Source organism: Balaenoptera physalus, assembly GCF_965194825.1.
Source record: "Balaenoptera physalus genome assembly, chromosome: 6".
Classification (NCBI taxonomy): domain Eukaryota; kingdom Metazoa; phylum Chordata; class Mammalia; order Artiodactyla; family Balaenopteridae; genus Balaenoptera; species Balaenoptera physalus.
The window spans coordinates 82,076,840-82,098,200 of NC_138885.1; the positions used below are offsets into that span (position 1 = coordinate 82,076,840).

The 21,361-nt window shown below is 36.6% G+C and overlaps 1 protein-coding gene across 7 annotated transcripts in view; it reads left to right on the forward strand.

Annotated features, from left to right (window-relative positions):
- The window catches only part of LOC309663364 (small membrane A-kinase anchor protein), a 285,507-nt gene that overhangs the window by 255,679 nt on the left and 8,467 nt on the right, over window positions 1-21,361 (forward strand). The gene's annotated exons all lie outside the window — the stretch shown is intronic.

Genomic DNA, 21,361 nt, shown 5'->3' on the forward strand with positions numbered 1-21,361 from the left:
TTAAGAAATGAAAAGTCTAGGTGGTACAGAGTAAGACTTCCGTTTCCTTTACTTGACAGCCTTTCAGATCCCTGAGCTTTGGCTTCCTCATCTGTAAAATGGGAATAATAATATACTCTATCTACCTGTAGGGTTGTTGTGAGAATCAAATGAGATAATGTTCATAATACTTAGCATAATTGCCCAGAAGTCAGTAAATGTTAGTTATCTTCACCAAGTAATATTCACTTTAATGTGTCCTTCCTTACCTAAGACCTTTCTCTGTGCTAAAGATCCTTAGCCCAAAATTGAATGCATTAATTCAGACTAGTCTGAACAGTGCAGAGTGCAATGAGTTCCTATCTTCAAACAAAATCATGTAATTTTTTTTTTGATGTTCTTACTTTTTTTTTGGTTTAATTAATTTATTTTAACATCTTTATTGGAGTATAATTGCTGTACAATGTTGTGTTAGTTTCTGCTTTATAACAAAGTGAATCAGCTATACGTATACATATATCCCCATAGCCCCTCCCTCTTGCGTCTCCCTCCCACCCTCCCTATCCCACCCCTCTAGGTGGTCACAAAGCACAGAGCTGATCTCCCTGTGCTACGTGGCTGCTTCCCACTAGCTATCGAAAATCATCTAATTTTTAATTGGCTTTTGTAGTAAATACACCAAAGTTGACTAAAAAACTCACCACCACCACCCCACACACACTTTGCTGTCAAGGTAGGCTTTATTCATTCTTTAATTATGCAGTTAAAAATTTCTTGAATATGAACATTTTTTTCCTTGTCTTCTATTACTTTAAGCCTCTCTCCAGTTTGCAGTTTGTTAGATGTGTTTTAACCTTGATTGTGGCATTCATCATGTTAACTCTGCCTACTGATTTTGTGTCACCTGCACATGTGGTGAGTTTGTTCACCAGACATTCGAGTCATTGATAATACATGGGACAGGTCTTTTTGCCATGATGGCACATCTAGAAGCCCGTGGCACATAGAAAGTCCTGGACTTTTGGAGCCTGACTACTAGCTTTGTGACCTTGAGAAACTTCTTTTCCATATCAATAAAATGAGGTTAGGAATGTCTGCCTTTCAGGTAATTGTTAGAGTTTAAAGTAATGTACTGAAAGTGCCAAGTACAGTACTGGTTGGGAATCTATTTGGCCCTCAGTAGATATTGCTGAGACAAATTAATTAATCAGCTGAACTCAGCTAGCACTGTCCTTCAGATTAAACTATTCTAGCCCATAGGTCAGTCTTCTTCATAAGGACATTATGGGAATAATTTTAATCAAATGCTTTGCTTAAATTAAAGATCTTGAATATTCTCTGGTCTACCACAAAAGTAAATGATGTTAGTTTAAAAATTACTGATTCTTAGTAAACTCCTAGTGCCTTGAAATCCCCAGTATTTTTCCCCCTAAATATTCCCCATTTTCTGATTAAATCTTGAATTTTGCCAGAGATTGGTATCAAATTAACTGGTTTATAATGCCTAGGAATTCTATTTTTTTCCTTCAGTTTTGAATTTTTAAAAAATTAGGGGGAAAAAGTGTATTTGAGTCTCTAGCCTCTTGAGACTTTCCTCCTTCTCCATGTTTTTCTGAGGTTGTCAGAATATTTCTGTGCTTACATCTGCCGATTCTCCCTGGAATATAATTCACCAGATTTTGAAGACGTGAATTCTTTTAAAGTGACTTCTTCTGCTTGTACCTTGGTTCTCTCTTAATGAGGTTTCTTCTGTCCTTTCCAGCTTAAAGATCATTTGCTTTTAAGAAAGCAAAACAGTTGCTGAGCAGTTCTGTTTTCTTTCTCTAATTAATTAATATACCATCTGCCTTGGATTTGGAATTTTATTTTTTAACTGGAGACTGTTTTCCATAGTAAGAGTGATATGAATAGAATGGCATTCTAATGTTGAAAGTTTGGGGAGTAATAAATAACTAGTCAGTATCTGATATAGGAAGAGTCTGTACTTTAAGAATTAATTTATTCCTTATAAATTAAGAGTTGTGAAATAAAGGATGTTTCACAAGGGGCTGAAGATAACATAAATTAGTGAAGCTGTATGGGTGCCAGACACAAGGGAGTGTACAGAGTCCTGTGAACTGGAGAGTGAATGCCCAGCTTAGAACTATTCTAATTCAGAGCAGTTGGAACATTACACTGGCCAAATGAAACACTGGCCCTAACACTACTGGGAGTTTGTGGCTTTTGCTTGTTCTAAGTGCCCTGAAAGAGGTAGAACTACGTATAGTTCACTGTTTTATCCCCAGCATCTAACACACTTTGAAGCACATGGATATTTGATAAATAGACAGACTTTAATTAGCATTCATTAAGTGCCTCTATGTGGAGAACTGTTCTGTGCAAAATAGCAAAAGGAGAAATGGCTACTGCCCTTGAGGAATCTTTAATCTCATTTGGGGGGGGGCAGCACTTATAAATTAAATAGGCTGGACAGGAGTTCAAGAAGAATTCTGGATAAAGGTTTGAGGAATTCCAGAAAGTCTGCCTGAAGGAGACGGGGATTCCCCTAGCCTTGAAGATGGCACAGATTTGGTTTACGCAGGGAAGAGGGGAAAGGGTGCCGGGTGGAGATATGGGGCAGGTGGTGTTTTTCAACCTAAGGGAAGGCCAGAAGGAGAAAATGAGCATGGGTGTGTGTGGTAAGGATAATAGCTTGAGGGGGGAGGAAGTTTCCTTGGATTAGTGAGAAATTATATCCAATAGGTAAAAAGGCTTTTTTAAAAAAAATTTGGGGGGCGGTTTCTTATTTACTTTTTTTTTATTTTTTAATTTTTTAAAATTTTTATTGGAGTATAGTTGCTTTACAATGTTGTGTTTCTACTGTACAGCAAAGTGAATCAGCAATATGTATATATATATCTCTCTTTTTTGTTTAAATTAAATGTACCTCTGCCCCACCTTACCTCCACTCCCCACCCTGAAATATTATACCATCAGCTACAGAGAGTAGGAACTCTATAATGACTCCTTAGGAGTGTGGTATATGTATCATGAAAAAATTATCAAAATTTAAATAGCAAAACTTTCAAAATTCTTGGTCCTTTGACCCAGAGTCCAAGTGGGTTTGGATACCATGTTTTCCCATGTCTCCATTATAAGACTAATGGTTCTTTTAAGCATTCAAAATTACGTGTACTACTGCCTGGAATTTAATTTGGTGCATAGCACTTAACACTTTTAATATTTATGCCTCCTACTTGTTCTAAAATATTTGAGGTGGTTCCACTACATAACGTAAAGACTAACTAATCTTGAACATGTAGGGAAGGAAAAAAATCATCTTCCTCTCCTCTCTTAGGGTCATTGGCTGGGCCTGAAAATCAAATTGATAATAGATTAACAGGAGAAAAAAATTAATTACCTAGGTATGCATGGGAGTTCACAAAGAAATGTGATTCAAGGAAATGGTTAGAATTGCGGACTTCTGTATCATCTTAACAAAGGGTGATACAGTGTGGAAAGGGGCTAGACTAAGGAAAGGCGGTTGGGCTTCTGGCATGACAGTGAGTTCTGAGAGGGTGGCTAGGAAATGTATGATAAATAAGGGTTGTTTGTTTTGCAGATAAGAATTGTCTCCAGAGTGGTTCTCTTCTTGGTATAGGAGACGGAGACACATTTACAAAGGGAAATTTATGCCCTGCTTTTGGACAGAAAAGGTGGAGGGCAGAGAGCTAATTGCCTTTGGCTCAAAACAAGCCTTATGCATTGTCGTGACAAACTCTGATCCCTCTCAAATTCCTTAATGACGATTGAGATAAATAAAATTTAGTGGCTCAGAAAAATGTCAGTTAAGATTGTTTGATCAATTAAAATGACCAAGATTTAGGTATTTTGGACCAACCTCGAGTTAGAAACTACTTATTAAAGTTCAGGCTTCGAGTGAGGCAAAGTGTCTACCCTCCGTGAATTCATGGGCTTGTGAGAGAGACTGACAGATACATCATCCATTCCAGTGGAATGGGATATGCATTCATACTGCAATGTAATTCCACAAGGATCTACACTTTTTAGGAGTGTTTTGGAGTATATGGCTTCCACCTTTAAGGGAAGTTTTGAGATTGGGGTGTCTGATGTGTTTCTTGTGGGTGGACTTTTGTGGAGGGGATTGGAAGAACTGTTCAGAACCAGGGAGTGTGAATTACCCAAAATAATCTACTCAAATGTCATCTTTTCCTTCCTTTTCACAGTGTTTTCCTCCTTCCTCTTACCTCATTATCAGTTTAGTAATAATAGTAGCAGAATAGCTGCTGCATTTCTATGGTGCTTTATGTTTTTCCTTTATCACTATTCACGAGGAATTTGGGGCAGGCATTATTACCCTCAGTTTAGAGATGAGGAAGCAGAGTCTCAAAGAAGCAAAGAAAAACTCCTGTGGTCACATAGCTAATTAAATTCCTCTACCCTTTTTTAGACAAAAGTTATGTGAAGAACTCTGGGTAGAATCTGTTGGTTTTTCTGACTTTTCTGAGCTCGAAATGACACAAGTTTGCTGTGCATGATAAATTTCTCTCCTTAAGCCCAGTGAAGTTCAAAGAAAACTCTATGAGAAAAAGATTTTATGCATTGATTTTGAGTATAAAGTCATTTTGTTTAGTGGAGCCTTTTGAGTTTGGTATTTGTAATATCAAGGTGTCATTTTTTAAAAGAACCTCGTCAGGATCTTGGATGAATGACCTGTCTGCCCTCAGAGAAATGAGAAATGGCTTGACAAAAAATAATTTTGTTTACCAAATCCTAAAATCTGAAACAACTTTTCTCTTCTTCCCGTACATATAGCTTTAATAAAAAGCATACTTTATACTGTATATAGAAAAACACGGCCCCCAAAGTTGATATGGGCTAGAATGTAAGGTTCAAGCATGTTTAGGTAGATCACAGATGGTAAATATTGAGTTTATGGGAGATACAGGAGTTGCTCAGCTTTTTAATATTCTAATTTATTTGTAAACACTGACCTTCAGGAACCAGTGCTATGGAGCACATCTATCATATCCCCTCACAAACTTGTTCTTGCTTCTGATCCTGCATTAATTTAACTCTCATATGACTCAGCATGAAGCCTTCTTCTTTAAAAAAAAGAATTAGAAATACTATAGTTTTATTGACTTGCTAATTGAGTGCTGTCGCCTAGATCTTGTTATGGGTCCAGTGCTATTCTGTCTCTTCGCAAAATGGTTGAGTCTCTTATTAGCATTAAATCTTGGTTTGAAGCAGTAAAATGTATTATATCAAATTATTAGTTTGACTTTTTTGTAAAAGATATTTCTGATGATAAAAAATAATATATGCATTTGAAAAAAATTGGGAAACAGCGAAGAGCATAAAGAAAAATTTAAATTACCTGTAATCCCACCATCCAAAGAGAAACACTGTTGATGTTTTCCTGTTTTCTATTCTTTTTAAACCATATATATTTTAAAAATTGGAATCATACATGTATATTATAGTCTTATGCTTTTAAAAATTAACTATAAATTCTGAAGACTTGGAAGAATCTAATCTTTGTAAACTTTTCTACTATATTTTAGGAGGCAGATTGTAATATCGTCAATGTTTGGTGTCATTTCTTTAGCTAATGATAATTACACTTAAAATTATATGATATTACAAGGCAGGCTTATAACAGTCTTGAAAATATTTTCAATGAATGGAAATGTTGTAGGAAATTATTAGTTCGAATAACAAATAGTACACAGTCTGTTTTTAAACAATATTTTTGTTATTAACAGGCTGAGTTTTTAAATTGTTTTGCTCTGGATAAATAAACCATTTGACCAGTAATTTTAAAAGTTAACATGTGAACATTTCCTCATGTTACTAAATATTTTTTAAAGTTATTATTTATTTTTATATCATGAACTACCCTAAAACTTAATTACTTAAAATAACAAACATATAGTTATTTCACAGTTCCTGTGGATCAGGAATCTGGGTACGGCTTAGCTGAGTACCTCTGCTTCAGTCTTTCACAATCATATTGTCGCTTGGGGCTATAGTCTTTATCTGAAGGCTTAACTGGGGGACAATCCCTTCCTTGCACACTGCCGTAGAGAGATTTCCTTCAGTTTCCTGCTTTATGGGCCTCTCTGTAGGGCTGCTCACAACACAGCAGTTGGCTTCCATTAGAGTGAGAGACTGAGTGCAAGACAGAAGTCATGGTTTCTTTGAAACCCAATCTTGGAAGTGACATCCCATGGCATTTGCTATATTCTTGGTAGAAGTGAGTCATTAGTCCTATATTTAAGGGGAGGGGATTAAACAAGGCATGGGAATTCCAGCAGGCAGGGATTGTTGAAGGCCATTTTAGAGACTATCTGCTGTAGTTATTAATAGTTCCATAATATTCCAGGATACAGACATATGATAACAAACCTCTTATTGTTGGACATTTAGGTTATTTACAACTTTTCTTATTATGAAAGGGCTGTCATGAAAATTTTTACGTATAAATATTTGTCTACAACTCTGATCGTTTCTTGAGGATAAATTTCTCAAAGTGCGATATTTGGGTTAGGGCTTTTAACATGAATTGTTATGCTACTGTTGAACCAGTTTGCACTACTAACATCTGTATTTGAGAGTGTCCATTGCACCACATCCACTATAAGACAATTTTTTGAAGAATGGGTTTGTAAAATAAATTGTTCCATAATTAGGCAGTTTACTTGAATTAGCACATGTCATGAAATGTGAAAGGAAGGCACTGTGAAACAGCAGCAAGATCCCTGAAACTAGAATCAAAAGATATGGATTTTAGAACAGGCAGTGTGTTTGGTCTCTCATACAATGTCATCAAGGTCACATGCTTCCCCAGGCAGGATATTTAACCTGCTTACATATAGAGTTATACATCAATGTATTTTGTAAAATGAGAAAAATAATTCCTTTCTGATGTATAAATTATAAGACACGAGGGAAAGAGGAAAAGGGAAAATGCAAATGAGATATGCTCAACAGAAACAGAGGTAGATGGATAATTTACTCTGAAAAGCTCCAGACACTTGGTTATCATTTGTAACTTAGGGCTGTACACACTCTGTTGCTCTCTCAGAGGACTGGAATTTTATTTAAAATATCTAGACTTAAATTATTTAAATCAATTAACATTTACTGAGGCCCTTCATTGTGCTAGGCATATAGAAGTGAGATACAAAGATAAACAATTACTTATTACCCATCTTCTTTCAGAAAGAGTTTAAGTGGTATGGCCATATTCCTGCCTTTGAGAGTCTAGGCACAGACTTGTAAACAAGCAGAATGAGAAAAGTACAGTGATGGAGATAAATATGTTATGGAAACCCAAGAGAAGGATAGAGTAATATTAGGTAGTGGGAAGGCCTTTACACAGAAGTGTACTTGAGACAGACACTTAAGAATGGGTCAGTTTTTAAAGAGAAGATATCTGTGTGAATAAGGAGGGAAAAAATAAGAAAGCCCTTTTAAAAGAGAAAGCATTTTACAAATGTGATGTAGGAGTTTATGCAGTAAATAATTGGCTTAGTATATAAGGATGAGTGGATCATGATTTTCAAATTATAATGAATTGAGGATTGAGCATTCATTTTTGTGTTTTATGTTTTATTAGTTTCATGTTCTGATTTGGGCTCAGATAACCTAGTTTCAGCTACAGGATCTAAAGAATAGTCCAGTTGTAACAAACTACAGGCAATATTCTGACATTGTTACCCTGTTCCCTCCACCCCTCACCTCCATTTAACAACAGTTGCCTAAGGAACTGGCTTCAGAATTTTACAGAGCTTAATTCATGTGTCATGAGTACATGTGTGTCATTTAGTTAGGACATGACGTGACTGAGAAATTAGTACAGAATATAAAGTTTAAATGTTTTACAGTCTTAGTGCTGATCTAGATCAGGTTTTCTTCAACTAGTTCGTCAGAAGCTACTTTTCATTTCCCGCAAGTATTTAGATTACAGGGCTGGAGGAATTACTGCAGACTGAATTCAACCTTTGTAGCCATAAATAGGAGTGGTCAGGTGAAGCCAGACTTGTACCCAGAGTTAAGCCTGTTTGTTTCCCTTCCCCACCCGGAGGATCTGGTAAATGAGATGAAGCATTGACCCCTGACTTAGATCTGGCACCCAGTTCTAACTCTTTAATTCCCAAATGACCGTCAGCGTTCTTAGGTTATAATTCTCTTTCCTTAATTATAATCCTAAAACATAATAACTAAAGCACTTAAAATAATAATTTGATGCTAGTAGGTTTAGGGGACAACCTAAGAGAGAGAAGGAAAGGAAATAATACTTACTGAACACTTGAACACCTTCCATGTTCCAAGGCGGTTCTAGATGCTTTATGTGTAGAAGCGCACAATTTTTACGATGAATGTCTGAGGTAGATTCCCAGTTTACAGATGAGGTGATACCACACAGCTCTGCTCAGGTTTATTAGAATCTCTTACATCGTCCTTTCATTTATCAATGTTATTTTCTCTGCCTCTCCATTGAGAAAATTTGGCCCCAAATGTGACTTCATGAAGAGCCCCCTGTGACCGCCCTGGTGTTGAGCAGCTGCACGCAGCACGTGTTCCGTGTGCCTGAGGACAAAAGCAGCTACTAAGTTTCCAAAGACTGTACAGTAGTGCCCCTGAGGTGACCTTCAGACGGACCGAAATCACATTTGCTGTATTTTCTAGCTTTTACTTTTTTGTATTGAGTTCATTTCTGTTTGCCAGTTTAACTGGTGTCATTTGATCCTGTTATAAATTTATAGTCTAGGTCAGTGACTGTCAGTATTACCAGTACAAAGTCCTCTGTTTACTGTCCGATTTTCATGGACCCCTACAAGGAGGAAAATATACTCTTAGTATCCAATATTAGAGAACAAATAACGACAAACCTTCTGTTGGGAACTTCATTATTGTTTTTAAATGAACTCAGTTATATTTTTTAATGAATTGGCATTTTAATTAATTGCATCTACATTGAAATTTGAAAGACAGTATATTCATTATGCTTTTAAAGACTATAATGTGGTTTTTATCAATATTATATAGATATTTGCATTAATTCAGGGCTAGGGCCCATTTTAAGGTATAACTTGAGATATAAAATGTCTTAAAACCTGTTTAAAGGCTTAGAAGATGATCTGAAGTAGAACAACAGTAATAAGCATTTCTGTTAATCTAATATTTAAGAAAGACTTTCAGGGATTTAGCAGCCTGTTCATTTCCAGAGCAGATTTTGGAAGTTACTTTTTTTTGCTAGAACTGTATGGTCTGGTCCCCACTCATATTCAAGTTTTGGCTTTTTTTGTGACACCTTCCCTGGCATATTCCCAGGGAGCTTACTCAACAGGCTCAATCTGATGACACTGTATGCAGGACGGGGGACCACAGCTCCAAGATGAACTATGGACTGCGGTAAACTGCATCTTCTGTTTGAAAGATCTAATAGAAGACCCCGTAGTGGCTAGACCCATTCCTGAGGGAAGTGCCAGGGCTATGGCCTGACACACTTTATATACTCAGTGCTTTGAGGCTTCAAAGTAACATTGAGGGAACCAAGTAAATGGGGCTTTCTTTTCTTTACGTATGACTCTGATGTGTATGTATATATGTATGTGTGTTGGGATTTGGGGGAGGGAGTGATGGGAGAAAAGGCATCTTTATATTTTATTTTTGCTGGCAGTGGCATGAACAAATGGCCACTTCACATATTAGGACAAGGGTAAAACTAAGGATCCTTTCTGGGCATCTGCACTAATTATAGCCTGAATAAGTTGTCATCTCATTTTCACTCTGTCTCCCACTGATTTGATTTTGTTAAATAAATTTTGAAAGCACTTATACTGATGGATATTGGTGCTGAACACATAGTAAAGACTCAATAAATACTGGCTAGATGGTTAAGGAACGTTCTCACTGACAGCTCTTTATGTATCTTAAGATTTTTCACTATAGTATAAAAGAAATTGATTTTCAGTATTTTTCAAAAGTGTATTTTAAAAAATATTTTATACTTCTGTATCAGCTAGTTACATTGACAAGAGAGCCAAAATACTTTTTTTGGCTAATATCCAGCATTAAATGTATCATACCTTCAACTGATAGCCATGGTAACATTTCAACCTGACTGATGAATAATACAGTCTAAAAATTAACTTAGAAGAGCTCATCCCACATGCTTTCCTAAGACCAATTATATAATCTGCTCAACTATTGACTTGCACTACTAGCTAACATTGTTGAAACTTTATTTCTTCATTATGAATCAACAATCCTATTAGGGGAGAATGAAATTATACAAAGCTTATTCTTCAGTGCTATACAGGTTGGGATTATCATTACCTTTTTTTAAAGGTCATTTTATTCACATTTCTTTATTAGTTCACATGTATAATTTTATTTATTTATTTATTATTTCCTTCCTTACTTATTTATGGCCACGCCACGTGGCTGGAAGGATCTCAGTTTCCCGACCAGGGATTGAACCTGGGCCACAGCAGTGAAAGCGCTGAATCCTAAACACTAGGCCACCAGGGAACTCCCTATCATTGCCTTTTAAGATGTCTGTCAAGTGTTTGAATAGCTGCTACCATGAACAGTAGTAGCATAAACTTTTTGTTTTTGTCTCTGACTTTCCTTTCAGGATTACTCTTCCTTACTCATGATAAATCTCAAGAGGCTTCTGTAGAACAGAAATCACAGAATTAAAATCCGCTTAACAAAAATATGGGGTTACCAATCCTGTTCTATCAGAGCAACTGCCTCTTCTAAGCATGTGATGATGAGTAATTCCATTAGACAGTTACTGGACCAGTTGATTACATAATGGCATGAATGTGTCAGTGTTGTTTTATCCAAGATAGGACCAGAAGGCCAGAGTTGACAGCTAGTCCTGGGTAGTGGTCTCTGGGAGCCTGGGAGCTGATGGAGACCAGGTCAAGGACTGGGCCAATGAGCAGAGAGTAACAAGAGACCCTGGGAAGGAGCTACACTGGTCTTTGTTCGCCAGAATTAACATCAAAACTAGAAGTGGGGAGGGAGGTTCTATAAATTCAAGAGAGGGAGGATGTTTAACACTTAAATACTATAAGCCATGATCGGATAAAGTATTATTAGATCAACTGTTATTCCCAGAAGAACACTGAATTAGGAATGGGAGCTCCATGCTACTTTTATGGATATATCCCCCATTTGCTTACCCATTCACCTATTGATAGACATTTGAGTTGTTTCCAGCTTTGGCTGTTGGGAGTAAAGCTGCTCTGGACATTGGTGTACAAGTGTTTTGCAGACAGGTTTGCATTTGTCTTAAATAAATACCTAGAAATAAAATGGTGGGTTCAGTTCTTTAAAGTGGTTGTACTGTTCTCCACTCACACCAGCAGTATATGCATTCCACATCCTCACCAACACTAGGCATTGTTGGGCTTTTTAATTTTAGCAATCCTAATGAGTGTATAATGGTATTGTTGTGGTTTTTTTTTTTTGGCTGTGTTGGGTCTTCGTTGCTGTGCGCGAGCTTTCTCTAGTTGTGGAGAGCGGGGTCTACTCTTCGTTGCGGTGCGTGGGCTTCTCATTGCAGTGGCTTCTCTTGTTGCGGAGCACGGGCTCTAGGTGTGTGGGCTTCAGTAGTTGCAGCATGTGGGCTCAGTAGTTGTGGCATGCAGGCCTTAGAGCACATGGGCTTCAGTAGTTATGGTGCGTGGGCTCAGTAGTTGCAGTGCACAGGCTCAGTAGTTGTGACTTGCGGGCTCTAGAGCAGGGGTCCCCAACCCCCGGGCCGCACAGCAGAAGGTGAGCGGCAGGCGAGCGAGCAAAGCTTCATCTGCTTACTCCCCATTGCTCCCCAGTGCTCACATTACCACCTGAACCATCTCTCCCCGCCCCATCCATGGAAAAATTGTCTTCCACGAAACTGGTCCCTGGTGCCAAAAAGGTTGAGGACCGCTGCTCTAGAGCGCAGGCTCAGTAGTTGTGGAGCACGGGCTTAGTTGTTCCATGGCATGTGGGATCTTCCCAGACCAGGGATCGAACCCGTGTCCCTTGCATTGGCAGGCGGATTCTTAACCACTGTGCTACCAGGGAAGTCCTGGTATTGTTGTTTTGAAAATACCTTTTTAATTTTTAATTTACATACAGTAAAACTGACTTTATTTTGGTGACTAATTCTATGAGTTTCGATATATGTATAGATTCGTATAGCCACTATGACAATCAGGATATATAACAGCTCTACCACCCAAAAAAATTCCCTTTTGCTGCCTCTTTGTAGTCACATTCTCCTCTTACCCTAACCCTTAAAAGCCACACGTTATCTGTCCCTATAGTTTTGCCTTTTCCAGAATCATGCATTATGCAATACATAGAATCATGCAACATGAGACCTTTTAAGACTGGCATCTTTCATTCAGCATAATGCCTTTAAGAGTCATCGATGTTGGTATCAGTATCTTTGTTGCTTTCAACTTTTGGCAATTATGAATAAAACTGTGATAAATATCTGCATAAAGCTTTTTATGTGAACACAAATTTCATTTCTCTAAATACCTAGGTGGGTTGGGTTATATGGTAAGTGGATGTTCCAACTTTATAAGAAAATGCTAAGCTGTTTTCCAGAGTGGCTCATTTTGCATTCCCACTATCAATGTATGAAAGAAAGTTCCAGTTGCTCTGCATACTTACCAGCACTTGGTATTGTACTTTTTAAAATTTTACCCATTTTAATAGATGTACAGATGTATCATGTCATGGTTTTACTTTGCATTTTTCTAAGGCCAGTATGTTGAGCATCTTTTCATGTACTTACTTGCCATCCATAGATGATGTCTTGGGTGAAAAGTCTGTACAAATCTTTTGCCCATTTTAAAAATTGGGTTGCTTTCTCACTGTTGACTTTTGATAGTTATTTATCTATTCTAGATTGAAGTCATTTTTTGGGCAAATGATTTGCAAATATTTTTTCTCCCCATCTGGGGCTCATCTTTTTATTTCCTTAACTGTGTTTTTCTCAGAGCAAAAGTTCTCAATTTTGATTTAGTCAAGGGTATCAATTGTTTTTTTTTTACGGTTTATGCTTTTGGTGTCGTATCTAGAAACTCTGCCAAATCCAAGATCATGAATATTTTCTGTAACGTCTTGTAAAAGTCTTATATTTTACATTTAGATCTATGACTCCTTTTGAGTTAATTTTTTGTATAAAGGGTAAGGTATAGATCTTTTTTTTGGGGGGGGGCATATGGCTGTCCAGTTGTTCTAGTTACATTTGTTGAAAAACTTACCTTTTTTGCACTGAATTATTTTTGCACATTTGTCAAAAATCAATTGACCATATTTTTGTGGGTCTGTTTCTGGACTTTTCTATTCCATAGATTTGTGTGTCTGGCCTTTCACCAATATAGCACTGTCTTGGTTACTGTAGCTTTTAATCATTCTTAAAAGTGGGTAGTGTGAGTCTTCCAACTTTGATTTTTCTCAAAATTGTTTTGGCTATTCTGATTTCTTTACATTTCCATATATAGTTTAGAATCAGCATGTTTATATCTATAACACATCCTTCTGGGATTTTGAATGGAATTTTGGAATCAGTTTGTCAATGTCTACAAAAAAGCCTCCTGGAATTGTGCTTATATATATATATATATACACACATATATATATATATAAATTGGGGGAGAATTGACATCTTAATATTATCTTCGAGATCATGAACACTGTTTATTTAGTTTCTTTACTTTTTCTCAGTAACAATTTGTATTATTTACATACTGCATATACAACATACAATGTAGTTTTCTTTCATACATTTTATTAAATGTATGAGTTCATATTTTTTATACTATTTTTTATACTAAGTTCATATTTTTTATACTATTGCAAATGGCACTAATTTCATCTTTCAATTACTCACTAAGTATACAGAAGTACATTGATTTTTATATATTAATTTTGTATCATGAGACCTTGCTAAAATTATTAGTTCTAGTAATTTTTTCATATATAATCCTTAGGACTTTTTACATATACAGTCTTGTCATCTGCAAGTAAAGGCAGTTTTTTTTTTTCTGACGACCTTTATGCTTTGTATTTCTTTCTTCCTTCTAGTACAATATTAAATAAAAATTGTGAAATAAATAAATAGAAATTGTGAGAATGAACATTGTTGCCTAGTTCCTATCATAGAAAAAGTTGTTCAGTCTTTCACCATTACACTTAACATTAGTTTGAGGAAGTCTCTCTTATTGCTAGTTTGCTGAGAATTTTTATCATGAATGGTTGTTTTATCAAATTTGTTTTGCATCTATTGAGATGATCATCTGGTGTTCTTTTTTATATTAACACAGTGAATTATATGTATTGAGTTTTGAATGTTACATTCAAAATTTACATTGCATTCTGGTATAAATCCCACTTGGTCATGATGTAGTAACCATTTTAAATATGCCAGATTCAATTTGCCATTTAAAAAAATGATATCTGGGTCTGTGTTCACGAGGGATATTGGCTTGTAGAGTGTTCTTTTCTTGAACTGTCTTTGCTTGTAGTAACAGGGGAATCCTGACTTCATATAGAATGAATTTGGAATCCTCTTCCTCTATTTTCTGGAGTTTGGGTAAGATTGGTATTCTTTCTTTCTGAAACGTTTGAAAGAATTTAGAGCTTTAGAGTTGCCATTTGAGCCTGGAGTTTTCTTCTTGGAAAGGTTTAAGGTACAAATCCAATTTCTTTCATTGATATACAGCTATCAGACTTTCTATTTTCTCTTGTGCCAGTTTTGGTAATTTGGTATGTATAAAGTTGTTCATAATATTCCCTTCGTAGTCTTTTAATGTTTATGGAATCTGTAGTAATGTCCTTTTTCCTACACACATATTGGTTCTGTGTGTCCTCTCATTTCTTGATCAGACTAGATAGAGACATCTATTTTATTAGATCTTTTTAAGGAACCACCATTGGTTCCATTGATTTTTCTCCATTATTGGCCCTTTTCCTTTGCTTTGTTTTCTGCTCTCATCTACATTATTCCCTTCCTTCTACTTTGGGTTTAATTTACTTTTCTTTTTCTAGCTTTTTAAGGTGAAAGCTTAGATCACTGATTTAATCCTTTCTTCTTTTCTGTCACAAGAATTTAAATCTATCACTCTCCCTCTAAACTTTAACAGTGCATTTTTAAAATGTTGATATGTTGTGGTTTCTCTTATTTGGTTGAAAATATGTGAATTTCCTTGTGATTTCTTCTTTGCCCCATGGGTTATTTAGAGATGTGATATTTAGTTTCCAAGTATTTGGGGTTTTCCTGGATATTTTATTATTTTTTATTAATTCTTTGGTGGTTGGAAAATATAAGATTCCAAGCTTTTGAAATCTGTTGAGATCATCGTGTAGTCTATCTTGGTGAATGTTCTATATGCATTTTATAAGAATATGTATCCTACAGTTGTTGGGAATAGTCTTCTATAAATGTCAGTTACCTCAAGTGGCATCATAGTGTTGTTCAAAACTTGAATTCCTTTTTTCCTTTGAATATTCTATCAGTTACTGAGAGAGTAATGTTTATTTCTGCCTTTAATTCTGTCAGTTTTTCCTTAATGTATTTTGAAGCTCTGTTATTAGTTACATATACATTTATGATTATCATGTCTTCTCCTGACACATAAAATGTCCCTATTTCTGGTAATACTACTGGTCTTTGAAGTCTGCTTTGTCTGATAGTCATACAGCCACAGCAGCTTTTTATACTTCTTGTTTGCATTGTATGTCTTTTCCAACCCTCTTGTTTGCAACCTGTATATTTGTATTTAAAGTATATCTCTTATAGGTAGCATATAGCTGGATTTTTTTAATAGACTTTCTTTTTTAGAGCAGTTTTAGATTCACAGCAAAACTGAGCAGGAAGTACAGTTTCCCCCTTCCTGCTCCCCTCGCCCCCTCCAACACACAAGCCTCACCCACTATCAACATCCCACTCCAGAGTGTTACAGTCAATGAACCTGCATTGACATATGATCACTCAAAGTCTGTAGTTTACATTAGGGTTCATTCTTGGTGTTGTACATTCTGTGGGTTTTGACAATTGTATAATGGCACATATCCACAATTATAGTATAATACAGAGTAGCTCACCACCCTAAAAATTTTCTGTGTCCACCTATTCAACCTTCCCTCCTCTCTAACCCCTGGTAACCCCTGGGCTTTTTACTGTCTCCATAGTTTTGACTTTTCCAGAATGTCATACAGTTGGAAAGCTTGGCTTCTCTGGCTTAGTAATATGCATTTACGGTTCTTCCTTTTCTTTTCATGGCTTGATAACTCATTCTTTTTAGCACTGAATAATATTCCATTGTCTGGATAGACCACTGTTCATCCATTCACCTCCTGAAGGACATCTTGGTTGCTTCCAATTTCTGCAATTATGAATAAAACTGCTATAAACATCCATGTATAAGTTTTTGTGTGAACATAGTTTTTCAACTCATTTGGGTAAATACCAAGGAGTGTGATTGCTGGATCATATGGTAGGAGTATGTTTAGTTTTGTAAGAAACTGCCAAACTGTCTCCCACAGTGGCTGTACAATTTTGCATTCCCACCAGCAATGAATGAGTTCTGTTGCTCCACATCCTCATTAGCATTTTGTGTTACCAATGTTTTGGATTTTTGCCATTCATATAGGTTGTAGTGGTATCGCAATGTCATTTAAAACTGCAACTCCCTAATGATATATGATGTTAAATATTTTTTTCACATGCTTATTTGCCATCAGTATGTCTTCTCTGGTAAGGTGTTTGTTCAGATCCGGTGTCCAGTTTTTAATCAGGTTGTTTTCTTATTGTTGTTTTAAAGACTCCTTTGTATATTTTGGATAAACAATCCTTTATCAGATATGCTTTTGCAAATATCTTCTCCCAGTCTGCCTCCCAGTCTGTGGCTTGTCTTTTCATTTTCTGGGCAGTGTCTTACACATCTTCCTTTGAATGGTATTGAATTTTATTCTTTGTTAGAATGGAACTGTTTGTTTGAACTTAGCCCAGTATGGCCCGTGGGCTGGCTGCCTGTTTCTGTAAATTAGGTTTTATTGGAACATAAAAACCATTGCCCATTTGTTTACATATTAGCTATGGCTGGCTCTGTACTACAACAACAGACCTGAGTAGTATAACATAGACCATATGGCTCACAAACCTAAATTATATATTAGCTAGCCCATTAACAAAAAGTTTTGTCAACCTCTGCTCTAAAGTTCACTCCTAAAGTGGTCTCAAATTTCTTTTTTGTTGTTGGATATTTTGTCTTTTTTAATTAATTAATTAATTTATTTTTGGCTGTGTTGGGTCTTCGTTTCGTCCGAGGGCTTTCTCAAGTTGCGGCAAGTGGGGGCCACTCTTCATCGCGGTGCGCGGGCCCCTCACTATCGCCGCCTCTCTTGTTGTGGGGCACAGGCTCCAGACGCGCAGGCTCAGCAGTTGTGGCCCACGGGCCCAGTTGCTCCGCGGCATGTGGGATCCTCCCAGACCAGGGCTCAAACCCGTGTCCCCTGCATTGGCAGCAGATTCTCAACCACTGCACCACCAGGGAAGCCCTTGTCTTTTTTAAAAGTTTTTATTTTATATTGGAGTATAGTTAATTAACAATGTTGTATTAGTTTCAGCTGTGCAGCAGAGTGATTCAGTTATACATATACATATATCTATATCCCTTGAAGAGGAACTAAAAGTCCTTGACTTTGTTTCATGGCTAAGCTATTATTATTTTGTCTTGCTTGACTGTTTTCCTTTGTTTCTGCATTTGCTCTTCGGCACTTGGGGAAGGCCAAGGAGGCTAAAGCTTTTCTATAAACTAGAAGCCGAGGACACACAGGTCTGTCCCTAGGAAGGCCCTGCAGGGTCCTGCTCAGCTTCAGTGAGACCCCATGCAAATTTCTGCCTCCCTCTCAGCTCCTTTTACTCTTGTAATTTCACCTGCTTCAGTATCTCAGCCTCTGCCTCTGCGGCACAGCAGAATTGCCCCTCTGCTTGAATCAGATTCTCAGGCAGAATCTCAAGAGGATCAATTGTGGGGTTTAACATCATGTGTTTCCCTTCTTTTGGGGATCAGAATCCTATGCTTTTTTCAATGTCTGAAAATAGCCGCCCACATATATTTTGTCCAGGTTTAAAGTTATTTTTGGTGTGAGGGCAAATCTGGCACTACTTTTGTCATGGTAAGATAAAGCTGCTTTTGCAAAACCAAAGATCTTAGAAAACACAGAATGTTCTCATGATTCTTCTCATGGACTTTTATTTATCTGACATTCATTGCATTCTAATCATTTTCAGGTTAACTAAGTCCAGTTCCCTTAACAATCCCTCATAGTACAAAACAGATACTACGTTAAGTCATTACATGTTAGAGGTGCACAACCAGGCCAGTTCCTGTCTTCTAGGAGTTCAGTCTAGTAAACCAGATACATCACACACATCCCTTATGCCCTTTTTGAAATGCATCTCTGGAGCATATAGCAGGGCATATAGAACTAAAGGTAATCAGAAGCAGAGAGCTAGTTTTCCTTTCCAACCCTCCATATCATCCTTCTAAGTGGTAGAGGTGGGGAAGGAGTATATTATGGGAGAAATTGGATAAAATTGAAAGAAATCTAAAAAATATTTAGTACTGACTTGGGCAAAGGTCACCTTTTTTGGACTTCTTATAAACTATTAAGAAATAAATTAAATGCATGCTAGTTTTTACCTTAAGATCCGTAGTTTCAGAAATAATCAATGGAGTTTCATTTCATGAATTTTTACAGCTGTTTTTGGTCCAAAAACTACGATATAGTCAGGGATCATAACCTCATTTATAGAGTCTTTGCGTGCACTTTCTTATGGCTAGGCCTCCCTCCAGTGAAGTTTGTACTGTTTTAGTTACCCTTAAGTCTTATCTTAGATAAGTTCTTTCAGTGACAGCATTCCATTGGGAAGTTTGGAAGGTACATCACAAGCATTGTACCCTATTGACTGTCCAAACATCAAACAGTAAAATATTTAGGGGGAGAAACTTTTAAGCTAATTTTAAATTAATCTAAGCTTTTCATAATATTTGGTTGGTTATCTATTTTATATATAGTAGTGTGTATATGTCAATCCCAAACTCCCAATTTATCCCTCCCCCGCCCCACCTTTCCCTGTTGGTAACCATAAGTTTGTTTTCTGTGCGTTTGTTTCTGTTTTGTAAATAAGTTCATTTGTATCATTTTTTTTTTTAGATTCCACATATAAGTGATGTCATATGATGTTTGTCTTTCTCTGTCTGACTTACCTCACTTAGTATGATAATCTCCAGGTCCATCCATGTTGCTGCAAATGGCATTATTTCATTCTTTTTAATGGCTAATATTCCATTGTATATATGTACCACATCTTTTTTATCGATTCATCTGTCGATGAACATTTAGGTTGCTTCCATGTCTTGGCTATTGTAAACAGAGCTGCAGTGAACATTGGGGTGCATGTATCCTTTGGAACCATGTTTTTCTCCAGATATATGCCCAGGAGTGGGATTGCTGGATCACATGGTAGCTCTGTTTTTAGTTTTTTAAGGAAATGCCATACTGTTCTCTGTAGTGTCTGCACCAATTTACATTCCCACCAACAGTGTAGGAGTGTTCCTTTTTCTCCACACTCTCTCCAGCATCTGTTATTTGTAGACTTTTTAGTGATGGCCATTCTGACTGGTGTGAGGTGACATCTCATTATAGTTTTGATTTGCATTTCTCTAATAATTAGCTATGTGGACCATCTTTTCATATGCCTCTTAGCCATCTGTATGTCTTCTTTGGAGAAATGTCTATTTAGGTCTTATGACGATTTTTTGACTGGGTTGTCTGTTTCTTTGACATTGAGCTGCATGAGCAGTTTGTGTATTTTGGAGAGTACTCCCTTGTCAGTTGCATTGTTTGCAAATATTTTCTCCCATTCTGCAGTTGTCTTTTCGTTTTGTTTATGGTTTCCCTTGCTGTGCAAACACTTGAGTTTAATTAGGTCCATTTGTTTATTTTTGTTTTTATTTCTGTTATTCTAGGAGACGGATCAAAAAAGATCTTGCTTCGATTTGTCAAAGACTGTTCTGCCTATGTTTTCCTCTAAGCGTTTTATATTATCAGGTCTTACATTTAGGTCTTTAATCCATTTTGAATTTATTTTTGTGTATGGTGTTAAAGAATGTTCTAATTTCATTCTTCTACATGTAACTGTCCAGTCTTCCCAGCACCGCTTATTGAAGAGGATGTCTTTTCTCCACTGTATAGTCTTGCCTCCTTTGTCATAGATTAATTGACCATAGGTGCATGGGTTTATTTCTGGGCTTTCTATCCTGTTCCATTGATCTATATTTCTGTTTTTCTGCCAGTACCATACTGTTTCGATGACTATAGCTTTGTAGGATAGTCTGAAGTCAGGGAGCCTGATTTTCCTCCAGCTCCATTTTTCTTTCTCAATTGCTTTGGCTATTCAGGGTCTTTTGTGTCCCTTACAAATTGTAAAATTATTTGATCTAGTTCTGTGAAAAATGCCATTGGTAATTTGATATGGATTGCACTAAATCTGTAGATTGCCTTGGGATGTATAGTCATTTTGACAATATTGATTCTTCCAATCCAAAAACATGGTCCATCTGTTTGTGTCCTCTTCTATTATTTCTTTCATTAGTATCTTACAGTTTTCTGAGTACAGGTCTTCTGCCTCCTTAGGTAGGTTTACTCCTAGGTATTTTATTCTTTTGATGCAATGGCCAATGGGATTGTTTCCTTAATTTCTCTTTCTTGTCTTTCGTTGTTAGTGTATAGGAATGCAAGAGATCTCTGTGTATTAATTTTGTAGCCTGCAACTTTACCAGATTCATTGATGAGCTCTCATAGTCTTCTGGTAGCATCTTTAGGATTTTCTATGTATAGTATCATGTCATTGGCTAACAGTGACAGTTTTATTTCTTCTTTTCCAATTTGTATTCCCTTTATTTCTTTTCCTTCTCTGATTGCTGTGGCTGGGACTTCCAAAAAACTATGTTGAATAGAAGTGGCCAGAGTAGACATCCTTGTCTTGTTCCTGATCTTAGAGGAAATGCTTTCAGCTTTTCATGATTGAGTATGATGTTAGCTGTAGGTTTGTCATATATGGCCTTTATTATGTTGAGGTACATTCCCTCTATGCCCACTTTCTGGAGAGTTTTTATCATTACTGGGTTTTGAATTTTGTCAAAAGCTTTTTCTGCATCTATTGAGATGATCATATGGTTTTTATTCTTCAGTTTGTTAATATGGTGTATCACATTGATTGATTTACATATATTGAAGAATCCTTGCATCCCTGGGATAAATCCCACTTCATTATAGTGTATGATCCTTT